Source organism: Macaca fascicularis, chromosome 3 (assembly GCF_037993035.2).
Source record: "Macaca fascicularis isolate 582-1 chromosome 3, T2T-MFA8v1.1".
Taxonomy (NCBI): Eukaryota; Metazoa; Chordata; class Mammalia; order Primates; family Cercopithecidae; genus Macaca; species Macaca fascicularis.
This window is the reverse complement of record NC_088377.1, coordinates 49933743-49953373: the sequence shown is the minus strand read 5'-3', so window position 1 is coordinate 49953373 and position 19631 is coordinate 49933743. Positions and strand designations below refer to the sequence as shown.

The 19631-nt window shown below is 50.8% G+C and overlaps 1 long non-coding RNA gene across 3 annotated transcripts; it reads right to left on the bottom strand.

The window, feature by feature from the left end:
- Positions 1-1132: 1132 nt before the first annotated feature.
- On the bottom strand, positions 1133-5837 carry LOC107129114 (uncharacterized). 3 transcript variants are annotated; one of them, XR_001489223.3, is made up of 3 exons: positions 5654-5837; positions 2676-4745; positions 1133-1683 (listed from the first exon to the last, which is right to left on the bottom strand). It is a non-coding gene; the product is annotated as an uncharacterized lncRNA (long non-coding RNA). The 3 variants fall into 3 exon arrangements; XR_010585541.1 differs by having other exon boundaries at positions 5721-5837; XR_010585542.1 differs by having other exon boundaries at positions 5807-5837.
- Positions 5838-19631: the final 13794 nt, after the last annotated feature.

Genomic DNA, 19631 nt, shown 5'->3' with positions numbered 1-19631 from the left:
CACACAACTAATTTTTGTATTTTTAGTAGAGATGGGGTTTCACCATGTTGACCAGGCTGGTCTCGAACTCCTGACCTTGTGATCTGCCCACCTTGGCCTCCCAAAGTGCTGGGATTACAGGCATGAGCCACCGCACTCGCCCTACAATTTTTACATCTGTAATTTTTCAACATAGCAAATGGGAAAATACACTAAGTAGATCAAATGGTAGATATAGTTCTTTTCAGCTGTGAGTGGGAGAAAAAGTTAAGGCACCTAAGGGAGATGAATAAAAATGCTAGGGTGTCTGTCACTTTCACAGTGAGGAGGGCTGAGCAGTCTGTTGGAGAGAGTGGCTTTTCTTTTTTTTGTTTTTTTTTTTTGTGAGACAGAGTCTCGCTCTCTCACCTAGGCTGGAGTGCAGTGGCACAATCTCGGCTGACTGCAACCTCTGCCGGCTGGGTTCAAATGGTTCTCCTGCCTCAGCCTCAGTAGCTGGGACTATAGGCATGCACCACCACACCCGGCTACTAATTTTTTTTGTATTATTAGTAGAGACGGGGTTTCAGCATGTTGGCCAGGCTGGTCTTGAACTCTTGACCTCAGGTGATCCACCCTCCTCGGCCTCCCAAAGTGCTGGGATTACAGGTATGAGCCACCGCGCCTGGTAGAGAGTCTTTTCTAAACCATGACAATTCCCTGGTAATTTAGCTTCAATTACAGTCACCTGTTAGGATTACCGTGCGCACTGTTAATGTCAACTGAATCAAATCCTCTTTCCATGACTGCTGCCTAACAAGAATCCATCTCAGCTGGCCTGGTGGCTCACGCCTGTAATCACAGCCCTTTGGGAGGCCGAGGCAGGTGATCACCTGAGGTCAGGAGTTTGAGACCCTCCTGACTAACACGGTGAAACCCTATCTCTACTAAAAATACAAAAAGAAGGCAGGTGTGGTGGTACACGCCTATAGTCCCAGCTACTCCAGAGGCTGAGGCAGGAGAAACTCTTGAACCTGGGAGACGGAGGTTGCAGTGAGCTGAAATTGTGCCACTGCACTCCAGCCTGGGCGACAGAGCAAGACTCAATCTCATTTAAAAAAAAAAAAAAAAAAAAAAAAATCGATCTCGCAAAATTGATCATCTCGAAAAGAAATTATTCTCATTTTACTTTAATGATTATCCAAGACCCCAGTATAAGAATTAACCCAGAAGATTTTGTTCACATTAATGGTCAGAGTATAACCCTTTAAATCTTTAAGAAACATGCTTCAGATTTCAAGTTTTGAGAGTTTTTCTTCTACTTGGTCTAGTCTATCATTGAAGCTTTTGAGTTTGCTCTGTATTTCATCCAGTGATTTCTTCAGTTTCAGAAGTATCCTTAGGTTGCTTTTAGGAATATCACTGAAGTTGATCATTTTTTCCTGTAGAACGCTAACTACTTCCATCTTTTTTCTCTGTTCTTTTCCAAATGATGCTTGCATTATACCCATCAACTGTATAATCTCTATGTTCAATTCTCTCTCCAAAATATCTTGTGTTTCTTTTGGATGGGGATCTGCTGCTGGAGAATTACTGGGTTCCTTTGGAGGAGGCCCATTTCCTTGCTTTTTCATGTTTTCTGTGTCCTTCCGTTGAGATCTGTGCATCCTGTGAAAGTGGCTTCTTCCAAGTTTGTGAACTCGCTTTGTAGGGGAGGACTTCTTCCTGAAAATGTAGATAGGGTGATGGTTAGGTGGGGCACTTCGGCTTTGATTTGGGGTAGTACTGTAGGCTCTATATGATTTCTTGGGTGGCTTAGGGTGTGGTTATCAGTGGAGGCTGTGGTTGCTGGGGATTAGGAGGCTAGGTGGGCCAGTCTTTGGGCCCCAGTGGTGTCCTGATCTTACCTATTCTTTAGCCCCAGTGTATGCTGGCTCTGTTATCAGCGGGTTGTGGGGAGTGACTCGTGTGCCTCTAGGTGTCCTGCTCTAATGCTGGTAGTGGCAGCCACTGACTGGGGGTGTGGCTAATCCCAGGCGCCGGGGCAGTGGGTACGATGTGGGCAGCGTAGCTGCAGTTGGCGGCGGGGGTGGGGAGGGGGGACGGACGGCAACCCTCCGGGACCCAGGCGGTCCCTGCTGGTGTTGGAGGTGGCTGCCCAGGTTGGGAGGGCAGGCGAGTCCCCTGGCCTGCGGTGGTATCCGCAGGCTGGGCCCCTGACCTCAAAAACCGTCGAGGACGGGGAGGAGTGTTCAGCCGCTAACGGTGGCGGAAGAGGCCGAATAGTAACCAATACCCAGACCCCTGGCCCCAGTGCTCAACTCCTCAGGAGGCAAAACTGCCAGCGGACTGTACCGAGGGCCCCAGGGTTCCGTGGCTAGCTAGGACGGACAGGGAAGGACTGGTCCCCAGGAAAGCTCAGGCGGGGCAGAGAAGGCAAGCGGTTGGCTCGCGTCTGGGTCCTGCGGCGGCGGTGGGGTTGTTTGTCCTTTCGGACGTATGAAAGCGTCCGGCCTCCCCGCTCTCTCCTTGGCCCTCCCTTGGCGGGGGCTGCAGCTGCAGCTGCTCAGGGCAGGGAAGCCCGTGGGCTCCACGTGGGCTCCTGCAACGCCGCTGGGGAATCTCTCGGCCGCTGCCCTCGATTCTGGAGGTCAGCGAGGGTCGGGGGCTGTGGAACTCCGTGGGGGGACTGCGGAGCCTCGGGGTCTCTCACTCACCCTTTCCCCGCGCGCAGGAGCTACAGGCCGTCCCCGCCGATCCGATTTCTCCGCGCAGGCTGCCTAGGTGCCTTTGCTGCGCTCCTCGGGCTCCCTGTGGCTTCTCGGCTGAATCCCGCGTTCTCTCAGCCGATCTGCTGCAAGTGCGAAAACCTACCGTCTCCTTCGGTTCCCGTCGGAGGAGAGGCGCGTGCCGGGTGCATCTACCAGGCCATCTTGAGTCTGTGAGAACGGGTCCTAATGGCGCCAGTTACTCAAGGACGTTCCCTGGAGGGTCCGGGTCAGCCCCACCCCCTTCACTCTCGGGAAGGCCCCGCCCTCCCCTTCCAGACTGGTCCGCAAGCTCCGTGTGCACACAGGTGTGTTTGCTAATAGAAATAGGACTATTCGGCCGGGCGCTTGAACCCGGGAGGCGGACGTTGTAGTGAGCCGAGATCGTGCCACTGCACTCCTACTTGGGCGACAAGAGCTAGACTCCATCTCAAAAAAGAAAAAATCATTGACGTTGATGTATGCGTTTTTATGGATGCTTTATTATTATTATTATCATCATTATTTTGAGATGGAGTCTAACTCTGTCTCCCAGTCTGCAGTGCAGTGGCTAGATCTCAGCTCCTGCAAAGCAAAAACTCCCTCTCCAAAAAAAAGGAAGATGAATTAACATGCTAGGGTGTGCTTGGCACAGTGTGGTTCACCCCTGCAATCCCAGAACTTTCGGAGGCTGAGGCAGGCAGATCACTTTGAGTTCAGGAGTTCAAGACCAGACTAGGCAACATGGTGAAACCCCGTTTCTACAAAAAGGTACAAAAATTAGCCAGGAGGCTGGGCACGGTGGCTCAGCCCCTGTAATCCCAGCACTCTGGGAGGCCCAGGCGGGCAGATCACCTGAGGCCAGAAGTTCAAGACCAGCCTGACCAACATTGGGAAACCCCATGTCTACTAAAAATACAAAAATTAGCTGGGCGTGGTGGCGGGTGCCTGTAATCCCAGCTAATCGGGAGGCTGAGGCACGAACCTGGGAGTCAGAGGTTGCAGTGAGCCATGATCGCACCATTGCACTCCAGCCTGGGCAACAAGAGCGAAACTCTGACCAAAAAAAAAAAAAAAAATTAGCCAGGGGTCATGGCTCATGCCTGTAGTCCCAGCTACTTGGGAGACTGAGACTGGATAATGGCATGAGCTCGGAAAATGGAGGCTGCAGTGAGATTGCACTACTGCACTCCAGCCTGGGATACAGAAAGCCCATGTCTGTAAATAAATAAATGCTACAGTGTTTGTCAGGTTTACAGTGAGGAGGGCTGACATGTAGCTGTGTGGGCAATCTGTTAGAGACAGGAGTGGCTTTTCTTGACCATGACAATGTCCTTCAGCTACATTCACCTGTTACGATTACTGTGCCTACTGAATTCGGTACTGATCAGATTCAGTAACTGAATCAGATCATCTTTACACAACTGCTGCATGATAACTCATCTTGCAAAATCGACTATCTCTAAAGGAAATTATTTTTATTTTGCTCTAATGATTACCCAAGACCCCAGAATAACAATTAACCCAGCAGGTTTCGTTCACATTAATGGCCAGTGTACAACCCATTTTCTTTAAAGTGAGAAAAATGCTTCAGATTTTGTGTCCTGAGAGTTTTTCTTCTATTTGTTCTAGTCTATCATTGAAGCTTTTGACTGTACTTTGTATTTCATCCAATGATTTCTTCAGTTCCAGAAATACTCTTCTGTTGAATTTTAAAACCTCTTTCTGGCAGGTAATCATCTCATACGTCTCCCCAACTCTTTTCCTCATTTCTTTGTGTTCTCGTTCAAAAGACTCTTCCATGTTGATGACCTTCTTTACTATCAGTCGGGTCAATTCTCTGCTCAATTCTCTGTTTGAGCTTTCCTGAATTTCTTTTGGATGGGGATCTGTTGCTGGAGAATTACTGGGTTCTTCTGTAGGCATCACATTTCCTTGCTTTTTCATGCTTCCCGGGTCCTTCCATTGAGATCTGGGCATCTTGTGGAATAGTCACTTCTTCCAAGTTTGTGAATTCACTTTGTAGGGGAGGACTTCTTCCTGAAGATGTAGATATGATGTGGTTAAGTAGGGGACCTTGGCTTTGGTTTGGGGTAGAAGTGTAGGCTCTGTACACTACTTGAGTGACTTAGTGTGTGGTTATTAGTGGAGGCTGTGCTTGCCTGTTCTTGAGCCCCAGAGCAGTGTATGCTGGCCCTGGCGTTAGTGGGTTCAGGGGAGCGATTCGTGGGCCTTTTCCTGGGCCTCTAGGTGCCCTGCTGGAATGCTGGTAGTGACAGTCCCTGGCTGGGCGTGTGGCTGATCTCAGGCCCTGGGGCAGCAGGAGTGATGGGCGGGAGGGGCAAGCGAGTCCCCTGGCCTGCGTGGTGGTATCGGCAGGCTGTGTCCCAGACCTCAGACCCCGGGGAGGAGTGTTCAGCTGCCAGCGGTGACGGACAAAGCCCGCAGCCACCAGTCCCCAGGCCCCTGGCCCCTGTGCTCCAGTCCTCGGGGGACGGAAATGCCAGCGGACTGTCCTCAGGCCCCCAGGGTTTGGGCTCTGGCTGTGACAGACAGGGAAGGGCTGGTCCCCAGGCTGCGGGCGGAAAGCTCAGGCGGGGCAGGGCGGGCGCGCAGTTGGCTCCCGTCTGGGTCCCGCGTCAGCGGCCGGGTTATTTGTCCTTTGGGACTCCTGAGACCGCCCGGCCTCCTCTCCCCCTCCCTGGTCCTCAGCTGGCTGCGGCGGTTACCGCAGGCAAGGCAGAAGCTGCCCTCGGTGCTGGACTTTTGGGGTGGCGGGGGCTGCAGCTAAAGCTGCTCAGGGCAGGGAAGCCCGTGGGCTCCACGTGGGCTCCTGCAACGCGACTGGGAAATCTCTCGGCCGCTGCCCCCTATTCTGGAGGCCTGCGAGGGTCGGGGGCTGTGGAAGTCCGTAGGGAGACTGCGGAGCCCCGGGGTCTCTCACTCACCCTTTCCCCGCGCGCGGGAGCTACATACAGGCCGTCCCCGCCTATCCGATTTCCCCGCGCAGGCTACCTGGGTGCCTCTGCTCCGCTCCTCGGGCTCCCAGTGGCTGAATCCCGCGTTCTCTCAGCCGACCTGCTGCAAGTGTGAAAACCTACCAGCTCCTTCGGTTCCCTTCGGAGGAGAGGCGCGTGCCGGGTACATCTACCCGGCAATCTTGAGCCAGTGGTCCTAGGTGGGAACGGGTCCCACGTGCGTGGGTTACTCAAGGGCGTTCCCTGGAGGGTCTGGATCTGCCCCGCCCCCTTCACTCCCGGGAAGGCCCCGCCCTCCCCTTCCAGACTGGACCGAAAGCTCCGTGTGCACACAGGTGTGTTAGCTCATAGAAATGGGAGCAGACTATTTACAGTTTTCCACAAAAGTGTGGTTTTTCACTTTTTATGCTGGGGATTTGTGTCAGTACTAGCAGAGCCGCGTTGCTCTTTTCTTTTTTTTTTTGGAGGGGGGGACAGAGTCTAGCCCTGTCGTCCCAGGCTGGAGTGCAGTCCTGTGATCTCGGCTCACCACAACCTCCGCCTCCTGGGTTCAAGCGATTCTCCTGCCTCAGCCTCCCGAATGGTTGGGAATACAGGCGCACGCCACCAGGCCTGGCTAATTTTTTTGTATAATATTTTTAGTAGAGATGGGGTTTCACCATGTTGGCCAGGCTGGTCTTGAACTCCTGATCTCAAGTGAACCGCCCGCCTTGGCCTCCCAAAGTGCTGGGATTACAAGCATGAGCCACTGTGCCCAGTAGCAGAACCATTTTCTATTCCATGCTGAACAAACCAGTTTTTGCCACACATGTGTTGAGATGAAACAACTTTCTTTCTATGAGAGATGTCACAGGAGCTCATGAAACAGCCCAATCACAGGAACTCTGTAGTTCAGCATGGCTCAAGTGAGTGTGTGTATGTGAGAGGGACTGTGAATATAGGAGGGTGAATGTGTGCATATATGTTTGTATATTTGAGCATGTGGGAGAAGATAAGGGACCAGATGGTGAAGGGCACCTCAGGCTAGGCAAGGAGTTTGGCGTATCTTACAGGCATTAATGTGCCACTGACAGATTTTTTTCACTGACAATTAATGTGGCCAGATTTTTTTTTAATTTAATTTTATTTTATTATTTTATTTTAGACAGAGTTTCACTCTTGTTGCCCAGCCTGGAGTGCCATGGAGCGATCTTGGCTCACCACAACCTCTGCCTCCTGGGTTCAAGGGATTCTCCTGCCTCAGCCTCCCAAGTAGCTGGGATTACAGGCATGTGCCACCACGCCCAGCTAATTTTGTATTTTTAGTAGAGACAGGTTTTCTCCACGTTGGTCAGGTTGGTCTCGAATTCCCAACCTTAGGTGATCTGCCTGCCTCGGCCTCCCAAAGTGCTGGGATTACAGACATGAGCCACCGCCCCCAGACTTATATTATTTTATTTTTTGAGACAGAGTCTTGCTCTGTTGCCCAGGCTACCATGCAATGGTGTGATCCCAGCTCATTGCAACCTCCACCCCACGGGCTCCCAAGCAGTTATCATCCCTCAACCTCTTGAGTAGCTGGGATTACATGTGCCCGCCATGTGCACGCCTGGCTAATTTTTGTATTTTGGGGGGTTTCGCCATGTTGGTCAGGCTGGTCTCGAACTCCTGACTTCAGATGATCCATAAGCCTCAGCCTCCCAAAGTGCTAGGATTACAGGCATGAGCCACCATGCCCAGCTCCCAGATTGCCTTCTCTAGGTGTCTGTCTCAGGTCTCCCTCTCTCTCTCTTATACTGACACTTCTAATTGCATCTTCTAGAGCCCACTTGGATAATACAGGATTATCTTCCCATCTAAAGTTACTTAATCGGGCCAAGCACAGTGGCTCATGCCTGCAATCCCTACACTTTGGGAGTCCGAGACAGGCGGATCACCTGAGGTCAGGAGTTCGAGACCAGCCTGGCCAACATCGCAAAAACCTTGTCTCCACTAAAAATACTAAAATTAACCTGGTGTGGTGGCACATACCTGTAATTCGGGAGGCTGAGGCAGGAGAATGACTTGAACTCAGGAAGCGGAGGTTGCAGTGAGCTGAGATGGTACCACTGCACTCTAGCCCGGGCAACAGAACGAGACTCCATCTCAAAAAAAAAAAAAAAAAAAAAAAGATCCTTAATTACATATGCAGAGACAGTTTTTTTCCAAATAAAGTAACACAGGTTCGGGGATCAGGACCTGATATCTTTGGGGGCTATTATTTAGCCTTCCTCAGATGCACACACTTAGGCCTTGATGGAGCAGGAAGAGCAGATTTGGGGAGAAGATAAAAAATGACTAGTCTAGGGTTACCCTGCAAGTTAGAGGAAGGGACAGACCTGGACCCTATGCCACAGCTCTTTCCACTGTTTTACAGTAGCTGAGCCTAAGGGAGGAGACCACCCCTCATATCATCTTATGCCCAGTTTCTGCCTCCAAAGAAAGAAGTAAAAACTAAAAGGGAGAAATGAAATCCACAGGCAGCCAGCCCGGAGCCACACCCTGGGCTGGTAGTTAAAGATCGACCCCTGACCTAATTGGTTGTGTTATCTATAGATTACAGACATTGTATAGAAGTGCACTGTGAAAATCCCTATCTTGTTTTGTTCCGATCTAATTACCGGTGCCTGCAGCCCCCAGTCAGTACCCCCTGCTTGCTCAATCAATCATGACCCTCTCACACGCACCCCCTTAGAGTTGTGAGCCCTTAAAAGGGACAGGAATTGCTCACTTGGGGGGCTCGGCTCTTGAGACAGAAGTCTTGCCGACGTCTCCAGCCGAATAAACCCCTTCCTTCTTTAACTCAGTGTCTGAGGAGTTTTGTGTGTGGCTCATCCTGCTACAAGCCAAGGATTTCTCAACTGAACATGGCTAAGAGGGTTGCCCTTTGAGATGGAAACTGATGAGGCCACAGCAACAACAGCCGGGCCAGTAAAGGAAGTGTTACCCATTTTAGAAGTGGAGCCCCCCAGGAGATGCTGGGCAAGTATGTTGCAGACAGAACACACCTCAAAGATCTTTGGACCAGGTGACCAAGTAGAATACTGAAGCCCTGTGCACTGGAAAGAAAAGTAGGACTCATTCACTTACATTGCAACTCGAATGTCCATGTCTCAGAACTGTTCAGGTAAAGCCCCTGGACAACATTATACTCTGTGGAACACCGGAAGACCCTTCTATCTATAAGGCAGGCTACTCTGCTATAACAAAAGGCTTTATTGGTAACTAAGGACATACAGGAGTTAATAAAAAGACAGCACTCTTGGCTGGGCATGGTGGCTCATGCCTATAGGGAGGCCAAGGCGGGCAGATCACGAGGTCTAGAGATTGAGACCATCCTGGCCAATATGGTGAAACCCCATCTCCACTAAAAATACAAAACTTAGGCCGGGCGCGGTGGCTCAAGCCTGTAATCCCAGCACTTTGGGAGGCCGAGACGGGCGGATCACAAGGTCAGGAGATCGAGACCATCCTGGCTAATATGGTGAAACCCCGTCTCTACTAAAAATACAAAAAACTAGCCGGGCGAGGTGGTGGGCGCCTGTAGTCCCAGCTACTCAGGAGGCTGAGGCAGGAGAATGGCGTAAACCCGGGAGGCGGAGCTTGCAGTGAGCTGAGATCCGGCCACTGCACTCCAGCCTGGGCGACAGAGCGAGACTCCGTCTCAAAAAAAAAAAAAAAAAAAAAAATACAAAACTTAGCTGGGCGTGGTGGCGTGCACCTGTAGTCCCACCTACTCAGGAGGCTGAGGCAGGATAATCACTTGAACCTGGGAGGAGAAGGTTGCAATGAGCCAAGATCATACCACTGCACTCCAGTCTGGCAACAGAGCGAGACTCCATCTCAAAAAAAAAAAAAAAAAAGGAAAGTACTCAAGTATGCTGGGTGTGGTGGCTCACGCCTGTAATCCCAGCACTTTGGGAGGCTGAGGCAGGTAGATTGCCTGAGGTCAGGAGTTCAAGACCAGCCTGACCAACATGGTGAAACCCCATCTCTACCACAATTACAAAAATCAGCCGGGCATGGTGGTGAGCACCTGTAATCTCAGCTACTCGGGAGGCTGAGGCAGGAGAATCACTTAAACCTGGTAGGTGGAGGTTGCACTGAGCCGAGATTGTGCCACTGTACTCCAGCCTGGGCGACAGAGTGAGACTCTGTCTCAAAAAAACAAAGCAAAACAAAACAAAGATAAAATGAAATATCAAATATGGAATTATTTTATAAACTCTAAACTGTCACATATATTAGAGATTGTTTCAGCTACCTTCTTCATCAATTTATTGAGTACTGCATTTTAAATCAGAGCTTCTTGGACTGGGCGCAATGGCTCATACCTGTAATCCCAGCACTTTGGGAGGCCAGGATGGGCGGATCACTTGAGGTCGGGTGATCATTTGATGTCAGGAGTTCAAGACCAGCCTGGCCAGCATGGTGAAACCCCGTCTCTACTAAAAATACAAAAATCAGCCAGGTGTAGTGGTGGGCGCCTGTAATCTTGGAGCTACTTGGAGGCTGAGGCAGGAGAATCACTTGAACCTGGGAGGCAGAGGTTGCAGTGACCTGAGATCTCGCCACTGCACTCCAGCCTGGGCGACAGAGTGTGACTCCGTCTCAATCAATCAATCAGTCCATCAATCAGAGCTTCTCAAAGTTCAGTGTGCACACAAATGACCTGACATCTCGTTAAAAATGCAGACTCCAGACGGGGCACAGTGGCTCAGGCCTGTAGTTCTAGCACTTTGAGAGGCTGAGGTGGGCGGATTCTTGAGCTCAGGGGTTCTAGACCAGACTGGGCAACACAGCAAGACTGTCTGTACTAAAAATACAAAAAATAAAAATTAAAAAAATAGCCAGCTGTAGTGGCACGCACCTGTGGTCCCAGCTACTTGGGACTCTGGATGCTGAGGTGGGAGGATCCCTTGAGTTTGGGGGGTGGAGGTTGCAGAGTGAGCCAAGATCAGGCCAGGCCACTGCACTCCAGCCTGGGTGACAGGGCGAGACCCTGTCTCAAAAATCAAAGAAAGAAAATCAATGTTTTAAAGAAAAGGAGTTATGGCAGAGTTAAAGGCCTAAATTGGCCAGGCACGATGGCTCTCGCCTGTAATCCCAGCACTTTGGGAGGCTAAGGCAGGTGGATCATGAGGTCAGGAGTTCAAGACCAGCCTGGCCGAGATGGTGAAACCCCGTCTCTACTAAAAATACAAAAATTAACTGGGCGTGGTGGCGGGCGCCTGTAATCCCAGCTACTCGGGAGGCTGAGGCAGAGAACTGCTTGAACCCAGGAGGCGGAGGTTGCAGTGAGCCAAGATCGCGCCACTGCACTCCAACCTGGGGGACAGAGAGAGACCCCGACTTCAAAAAGAAAAGAAAGGCCTAAGTCATGTGACTGCACCTGTGTCCCTGTATTTAGGGGACTTCGGAGAAGCAGTACCCATGCCTGAAACTCAAGGACATGTAGGAAATGAGAGTTGTTTTTGTGTCCCCATCCGTGTCCTTCCTCGGGCACCCCAGCCTTGAAGAAAGTGGAGCCCCAAGTGAGGATAAGTGGGGGCGAGGCTCGTTGTGCTTAGGGTAGTCAGAGGCCAGCCCTCACACACCATGTCTAAATGGGGGCAGTCCTCTGTCCTGGTCTCCAACCACCCACCCCAAGAATAGAGGCCTCACTCTAGCCTGAAAGACCCTTCTCTGACACCCGACCTTCCCTTTCCACAACCCCGGTGGAAGAACAGTGAAACCACCTTTGCAAAATTATAACTAAGGAGATTATAACAGTGAAACATCAGACCTAACCACTCCATCTTGCTTCTAACATCTAAACTCTCCTTATCCATTCCTGGGTGTAGGCAGAACTAGCCTTGGGAAGGAATTTAGTTTGTAAACTAAATATAATAGCCCTTCCCCAAAGCTAAACTCTTCTTGTAAAATGAAAGAAAGGCCACCAGCCATCAAGTTAGAATAAGAAGAGCTGGAATTCTAAGTATTACCAGCCATTATTCTGGAGGAAATGAGATTTGCAACTTCCCCAATCACTCTTGAAGGTGACATCACTATTGTGAACCTAAGATCAGCCTTTTGAGATGGCTTTTCAGGTTTTTGCATTTCAAACAACCGGATGGCCCCACCTGGACTTGTCAACCAGATCTGTGGCCCCCACCCAGGGTCTGACTCAGCGGAAGAGAACAGCTTCCACTCCCTGTGATTTCAACCCCCAGCCAACCAGCCAGCACTCCCGATTCACTGGCCCCCTACCCACCAAATTATCCTTTAAAACTCTGTAAAAGCTCACGCCTGTAATCCCAGCACTTTGGGAAGCTGAGGTGGGTGGATCATTTGAGGTCAGGAGTTCAAGACCAGCCTGGCCAACGTGATGAAACCCTTTCTCTACTAAAAATACAAAAATTAGCTGGGCGTGGTGGTGGGCGTCTGTAGCCCCAGCAACTAGGGAGGCTGAGATAGGAGAATCACTTGAACCTGGGAGGCGGAAGTTGCAGTGAGCAGAGATCGCGCCACCGCACTCCAGCCTGGCCAACAGAGCGAGACTCCGTCTCAAAACAAGAAGAAGAAAAAAAACCACTCTGATCCCCGACTCGGGAGACTGATTTGAGTAATAATAAAACTCCAGTCTCCGGCACAGCTGGCTCTGGGTGAATTACTTTCTCTATTGTGCTTCCCCTGTCTTGATAAATTGGCTCTGTCTAGACAGCAGGCAAGGTGAACCCCTTGGGGAGTTACAATAGGAGGAAGGATGTTCCGAAGTGGGCAAGTCTGTGCAAACCTATCCCCAAAGTCCAAGGAAGCTGAGGGGCCCAAGGAAGAGTGGAACCGCCCAATGGTTTCACCTTGCCCGCTGCCTAGACAGAGCCGATTTATCAAGACAGGGGAAGTGCAATAGAGAAAGAGTAATTCATGCAGAGCCAACTGTGCTGGAGACTGGAGTTTTATTTTGACTCAAATCAGTTTCCCCGAGCATTCAGGGATCAGGGTTTTTAAGTATAATTTGGTGTATGGGGGAAGGCCATTGAGTCAAGAGTGTTGATTGGTTGGGTTGGAGATGATATCCCAGCGAGTTGAAGCTATCCTCTGGCACTGAGTCAGTTCCTGGGTGGTGAGGCTACAAGATGGTTAAGCCAGTTTATCCATCTGGGTGGTGCCAGCTGATCCATCAGGTTCAGGGTCTGCAAAATATCTCAAGCACTAGGCTGGGCATGGTGACTCACACCTGTAATCCCAGCACGTTGGCTGAGGCGGGAGGATCACCTGAGGAGAAACCCTCTCTCTACTAAAAATACAAAAAATTAGCTGGGCGTGGTGGCAGGCGCCTATAATCCCAGCTACTCGGGAGGCTGAGGCGGGAGAATCGCTTGAACCCGGGAGGCAGAGGTTGCAGTGAGCCGAGATCCCGCCATTGCACTCCAGCCTGGGCGACAAGAGCAAAACTCTGTCTCAAAAAAAAAAAAAAAAAAAAAATCTCAAGCACTGATTTTAGGAGTGGGTTAGAGAGGGTCAGAATCTTTTTTTTTTTTTTTTTTTTTTTTTGAGACGGAGTCTCGCTGTGTCGCCCAGGCTGGAGTGCAGTGGCCGGATCTCAGCTCACTGCAAGCTCTGCCTCCCGGGTTTTTACGCCATTCTCCTGCCTCAGCCTCCCGAGTAGCCGGGACTACAGGCGCCCGCCACCTCGCCCGGCTAGTTTTTTGTATTTTTTAGTAGAGACAGGGTTTCACCGTGTTAGCCAGGATGGTCTCGAACTCCTGACCTCGTGATCCGCCCGTCTCGGCCTCCCAAAGTGCTGGGATTACAGGCTTGAGCCACCGCGCCCGGCCGGGAGGGTCAGAATCTTGTAGCCTCCAGCTGCATGACTCCTAAACCATAATTTCTAATCTTGTGGCCAATCTGTTAGTCATACAAAGGCAGTCTAGGGCAGGCATGGTAGCTAATTCCTGTATTCCCAGCACTTTGGGAGGCCGAGGCAGGTGGATCACCTGAGGTCCAGGAGTTCGAGACCAGCCTGGCCAACATGGCAAAACCCTTCTCTACTAAAAATATAAAAATTAGCTGAGTGTAGTGATGCGCACCTGTAATCCCAGCTACTCGGGAGGTTGAGGCAGGAGAATCGTTTGAACCCGGGAGGCAGAGGTTGCAGTGAGCTGCTAACGGGCTACTGTACTCCAGTGAGACTCCATCTCAAAAAACATGAAATAAAATCTTAGAAACCTTCCCAGAACTAGGGTTAATGATTAGTCAACATGGCAGATCAGCATCCAAGATGGAGTTGCCTTCACCTCCACAAAGGGATTGAGGAATCTGCCCGGCCTGCCCCAGTTCCAGGAGCCGCTACTTAGCCGCTGCTCCCACCACAGTCCTGGGGGCAGCACAGGACTGCTCTTTAACCCAATCTCTGGAGCCTTTGGCCTCAGAGGCTGCAAAGCTGTGATTCCAGTCACTTTATTTTTCTACTAGTCTGGGCACCTGCTGTTTCCTCACTGGGTCTCACTGCAGGTGAATCTACTTTTTACTGCATTTGAGGTCTTGCCTGAGGGGATCTGTACTGTGAGAGCCAGTATAGCCAACCAGAGTGAGGCCACTGTGGCTGTGCTGTGCCCTGTCCTGCGGCAGCCACCTCCAACCCCACCCAAAGCCCCTCCCTTACCTGCTTCCTCTGTATTGGCTCTGCCTCAAAAGCACAGGCTCTAGGACTCAGCCCAAACATAGACCTCCAGGCCAGGTGTGGTGGCTCACACCTGTAATCCCAGCACTTTGGGAGTCTGAGTTGGGCAGATCCTTGAGGTCAGAAGTTGGAGACCAGCCTGGCTAACATGGTGAAACCCCGTCTCTACTAAAAATACAAAAATTAGCCGGGCGTGGTAGCGGGCGCCTGTAATCCCAGCTACTCAGGAGGCTGAAGGAGGAGAATTGCTTGAACCCGGGAGGCAGAGGTTGCAGTGAGTTGAGATTGTGCCATTGCATTCCAGCCTGGGCAACAGAGCAAGACTCCCTCTCAAAAAAACAAAAACAAAACAAAACAAAAAAATGACAGAGTCACCCATGCTGTCACCCATGTCTGTCACCCATGCTGCAATGCAGTGGCACCATCATAGCTGGGTTCCAGTGATCCTCTTGCCTCAGCCTCCTGTGTAACTGCAACTACAGGCACATATCACTATGCCTGGCTAATTTTTGTTTTTTTGTGGGGTGGGGTCTTGCTGTGATGCCTGGCTGGTCTAGAATCCCTGGCCTCAAGAGATCCTCCCACCTCGGCTTCTCAAAGCTGATTACAGGTGTGAGCCACTGAGCCTGACCCGAGCTCTCCTTTTAAATTAAATTAACCCATTTTGTGACTTTTTTTTTTTTTTTTTGAGACGGAGTCTCGCTCTGTCACCAGGCTGGATCACCACTGTCGCCAGTGGCGCCATCTCGGCTAACTGCCACCTCCACCTCCCGGGTTCAAACGATTCTCCTGCCTCAGCTTCCGGAGTAGCTGAGATTACAAACACACGCCACCACACCCAGCTAATTTTCGTATTTTTAGTAGAAACAGAGTTTCACCATATTGGGCAGGCTAGTCTCGAACTCCTGACCTTGTGATCTGTCTACCTCGGCCTCCCAATGTGCTGGGATTACAAGCTTAAGCCACTGCGCCCGGCTTTGTGACTTTTTTTTTTTTTTTTTTTTTTTTTTTTTGAGACGGAGTCTCGCTCTGTCACCCAGGCTGGAGTGCAGTGGCCGGATCTCAGCTCACTGCAAGCTCCGCCTCCCGGGTTCCCGCCATTCTCCTGCCTCAGCCTCCCGAGTAGCTGGGACTACAGGCGCCTCCTCGCCCGGCTAAGTTTTTGTATTTTTAGTAGAGACAGGATTTCACTGTGTTACCCAGGATGGTCTCGATTTCCTGACCTCGTGATCCGCCCGCCTCGGCCTCCCAAAGTGCTGGGATTACAGGCTTGAGCCACCGCGCCCGGCTGTGACTTTTTTTAAAGTCAACACCTTCAATGAGCACTTCATTCCAATCTACCACAACAGATACCTCAGCCAACTATTGAAGTTATCACTGCACACCAGGTCTGCCAGAATCCCCCAAGACCCCTGTGTTTTTTTGTTTGTTTGTTTGTTTTTTGTTTTTTTGAGATGGAGTCTCGCTCTGTTGCCCAGGCTGGAGTGCAGTAAACGGATCTCAGCTCACTGCAAGCTCCGCCTCCCGGGTTTGCGCCATTCTCCTGCCTCAGCCTCCCGAGTTGCTGGGACTACAGGCACCCGCCACCTCGCCCGGCTAGTTTTTTGTATTTTTTTAGTAGAGACGGGGCTTCACCGTGTTAGCCAGGATGGTCCCGATCTCCTGACCTCGTGATCCGCCCGTCTCGGCCTCCCAAAGTGCTGGGATTACAGGCTTGAGCCACCGTGCCCGGCCGACCCCTGTGTTTTCACTGCTCAGCCCCAATCTGGCCCCATAACCAACCTCAGATTCCCAGCCCTCCATTTCCCTGAGCAACTATTGCCTGGAAACAATCCTTGTACCAATCTCTGCATCCACCAGGAGCATTCTTTACTAGAAACGTAATCCAGTTCTGACCTTAAAAAGAAAATAGGCCGGGCGCGGTGGCTCACGCCTGTAATCCCAGCACTTTGGGAGGCCGAGACGGGCGGATCACGAGGTCAGGAGATCGAGACCATCCTGACTAACACGGTGAAACCCCGTCTCTACTAAAAATACAAAAAAAATTAGCCGGGCGCGGTGGCGGGCGCCTGTAGTCCCAGCTACTTGGGAGGCTGAGGCAGGAGAATGGCGGGAACCCGGGAAGGCGGAGCTCGCAGTGAGTGGAGATCGCGCCACTGCACTCCAGTCTGGGCGACAGAGCGAGACTCCGTCTCAAAAAAAAAAAAAAAAAAAAAAAAAAAGAAAATAAACGTATTTATTGGTTAGCTCTCAGAATCCACAGAAAGGATGGAGAACCCAGGCTCAGAATTCCAAAGGAGCGGAACAGTCAAAATCACACCAGCAACCGGCCCGGTAAACACACAGAAGCTGCCAGCAGGTGGCAGCAGAGGCCACAACACGGAATCAACAGCTTCCCCAGGGGCTGGAACTCCGACGCCCCCGCAACTACTGCAGCCCCACTGACCCCCGGAGCTGGCAGTTGCAGCCCCTGCCAAGACCACCAGAAAGCATTGTCCACTGTGCCCCCCTCTTTGTTTCCCTAACACTTGACCCGATATCCAGGGTTTATGCTTGCTGAGCATAAACCCCGTACACATCTGCTTGTTCTATTGCCAGGGAGGCTGCAAAAGGAGGATGCGACTATTTCTCCTTTGATCATGGAAGACTGGGGTTCCACAGGCACAGAAAGGAAGGAGGGAGAGATGGGAATGGGAATGTCCTCCAGACAGCTCTGGCAGGATCGGGTGTGGGAGAGTGAGGGTCCTGCCCCAGCTGGGGTCTACCCAGGTCCACGTCCTGGACATGTTGAGGCTTTTTCCAGAAGGCAGGGATGAAGTCTGGTTTGACAACACTCAAGTGACCCCAGAGGGTGTCATAATAGACTGGAAGGGCGACACATCCCAGGCACCTGCCACCCATCACACACACCTCCCACCCACTGGCATCCTTCCGCCCCAGGCACACACAAAGCCTCCGTCCAGAGATCAACCGTCTCAGCTCTGCATTTGTATAACCTGTATGTAGACTCACTGATCACAATCTCTGCCCAGCCTGTCTTGTGCATACTTCTTTCTCACTGTCAGGCGAGGAGCCTGTCCTGGCACTCCCATTGGCCTGTAGATTCACCTCCCCTAGGCAGGGCCCCAGGACCCAGGATAATACCTGTGCCTCCTGCCCAGAACCCTCCAAGCAGACACGATGGTAAGAATGGTGCCTGTCCTGCTGTCTCTGCTGCTGTTTCTGGGTCCTGCTGTCCCCCAGGAGACCCAAGATGGTGAGTGCGGAAAGCAAGGGATGGGTGCTGGAGAGGACTAGAAGGAGGTGAGAAACAGGACATGTGGCTGGGAGAAAGGCTGGATGCGCTGGGATTCCCTGGCATACGGCAGGAATGGGTGCCCAAGGCTGTCAACTCACTCAGCTCACACACACCCACGAGCATTCAGGGAGCCTCTGCGCTTGCCCGAAATAAGACCTTCAGGAATCTGAATCTAAAACCCCTAGTTTACAGTGAAAAAAAGACTCCAAAGACCAAGCGACTTGTTTGGGGTCAGACAGCCAGGACAAAGTAGGAACCACATGCCTGGAGCTGCTTCTGCTCCTGTTCCTTCCCTCCTTCCGGTGGCTGGGTACACCTGCCTGATGCTGAGGGAAAGAGAGAGTAACCCCAAGGGGAAAGTGGGAAGACAGGTGGGCTGGAGGATGGTGCTAGAAGGAAACCCGTGCCCTCACCCCACACTGAGACACCACTGCAGTGGGTCTGGAAGGCGAGTGGCCGGAAGAGAAGGCAGTGGGAACTTGGTGGGAGATCAGGAGTCACTTCTAAGACAGGGAAAGGAGGCTGCTTGTGGCATGAGAATGTGCAGGATAAAGACCTGGAAGCGAATGGCTTCTCAGTTATGTGGGTTTAAAATTCATGACATTTACAAATTGTCAGAATAGGTGTTTCATGTTAGTTTTATAATAATCACATTTACGGCCGGGAGCGGTGGCTCACGTCTGTAATCCCAGCACTTTGGGAGGCCAAGGTGGGTGGGTCACGAGATCAGGAGATCGAGACCATCCCAGCTAATATGGTGAAACCCTGTCTCTACTAAAAATACAAAAAATTAGCCCAACGTGGTGGCGGGCGCCTGTAGTCCCAGCTACTTGGGAGGCTGAGGCAGAAGAAGGGCATGAACCTGGGAGGCAGAGCTTGTAGTGAGCTGAGATCGTGCCACTGCACTCCAGCCTGGGCGACAGAGTGAGACTCCATCTCAAAAAAAAAAAAAAAAATCACATTTAGAATGTTAATCCCATTCTGCATCCAAATCTTAATTATTCAGGGTTCTCCAGGGAAACAAAACTAATATACATTGTATACACAAGCCCATATGTATATATGAATATACACTGTATATATGCACTAAATATATGTGTGTGTGTGTGTATATATATACACGAGTGTGTGTGTGTGTATATACAAAAGAGAGAAAGGGAGGAGTTTTATTTAGTATTTCTTGTGGCTCACACAATTCTGAGGGCTAAAAGTCCTAAATCAGCAAAGCAAGCCAGCAGGCTGGAGACCCAGGAAAAAGTTGGTATTGCTGTCCTAAGTCCAAGGGTAGTCTCTGGAGGCAGAATTATTTCTTCTCTGGGGTACCTCAGCCTTTTCTCTTGACGCCTTCCACTGATTGGATGAGGCCCACCCACATTGTAGAGGGTAATCTATTTTATGCAAGGTCTGATTTAAAGGCTAATCACATTCAGAAACTCATGAGCAAGAATGATTTCAGTACTTAAATTAGAAATCTGCCATATGACCTCCAACATTACTAACAATCACGTAAATTATATTCTAAATTGACTATGGAACTCATTGTGGAAATGTCCCACTCTCTCAGCTTCCATCTTGTACCAAACTGCAAGGTACAATGCCAGGAATTCTGAGAGGTATCCTAGCCTTACCCTATGCTGATTAATTCTGGGTCACTTCTTGAGTTTTCTAGTAAATTCACCTTCCTACACTTTCTAACTATATGTATTTGTCCAGTTGGACTAGAAATGTTTATTTCTCTTGTCAAGTTCAATGCAGATTGGGCAAGGTTCCTCTCCTCCACAGGGTGACTCAGGGATCCAGGCTGTTTGCATCTTGGGACTCTTCTGTTTCATCCTGTGGCCTCCATAGTCATCAACGAAAGGGATAAGAGACAGTAGGGGCAAGCCAGGTGGTAGGGTCTTGGACCAGAAGAAAGACATCAGTCACTTCCACTCACATTCTTGTTTGACAAAACTCAGTCACATGGT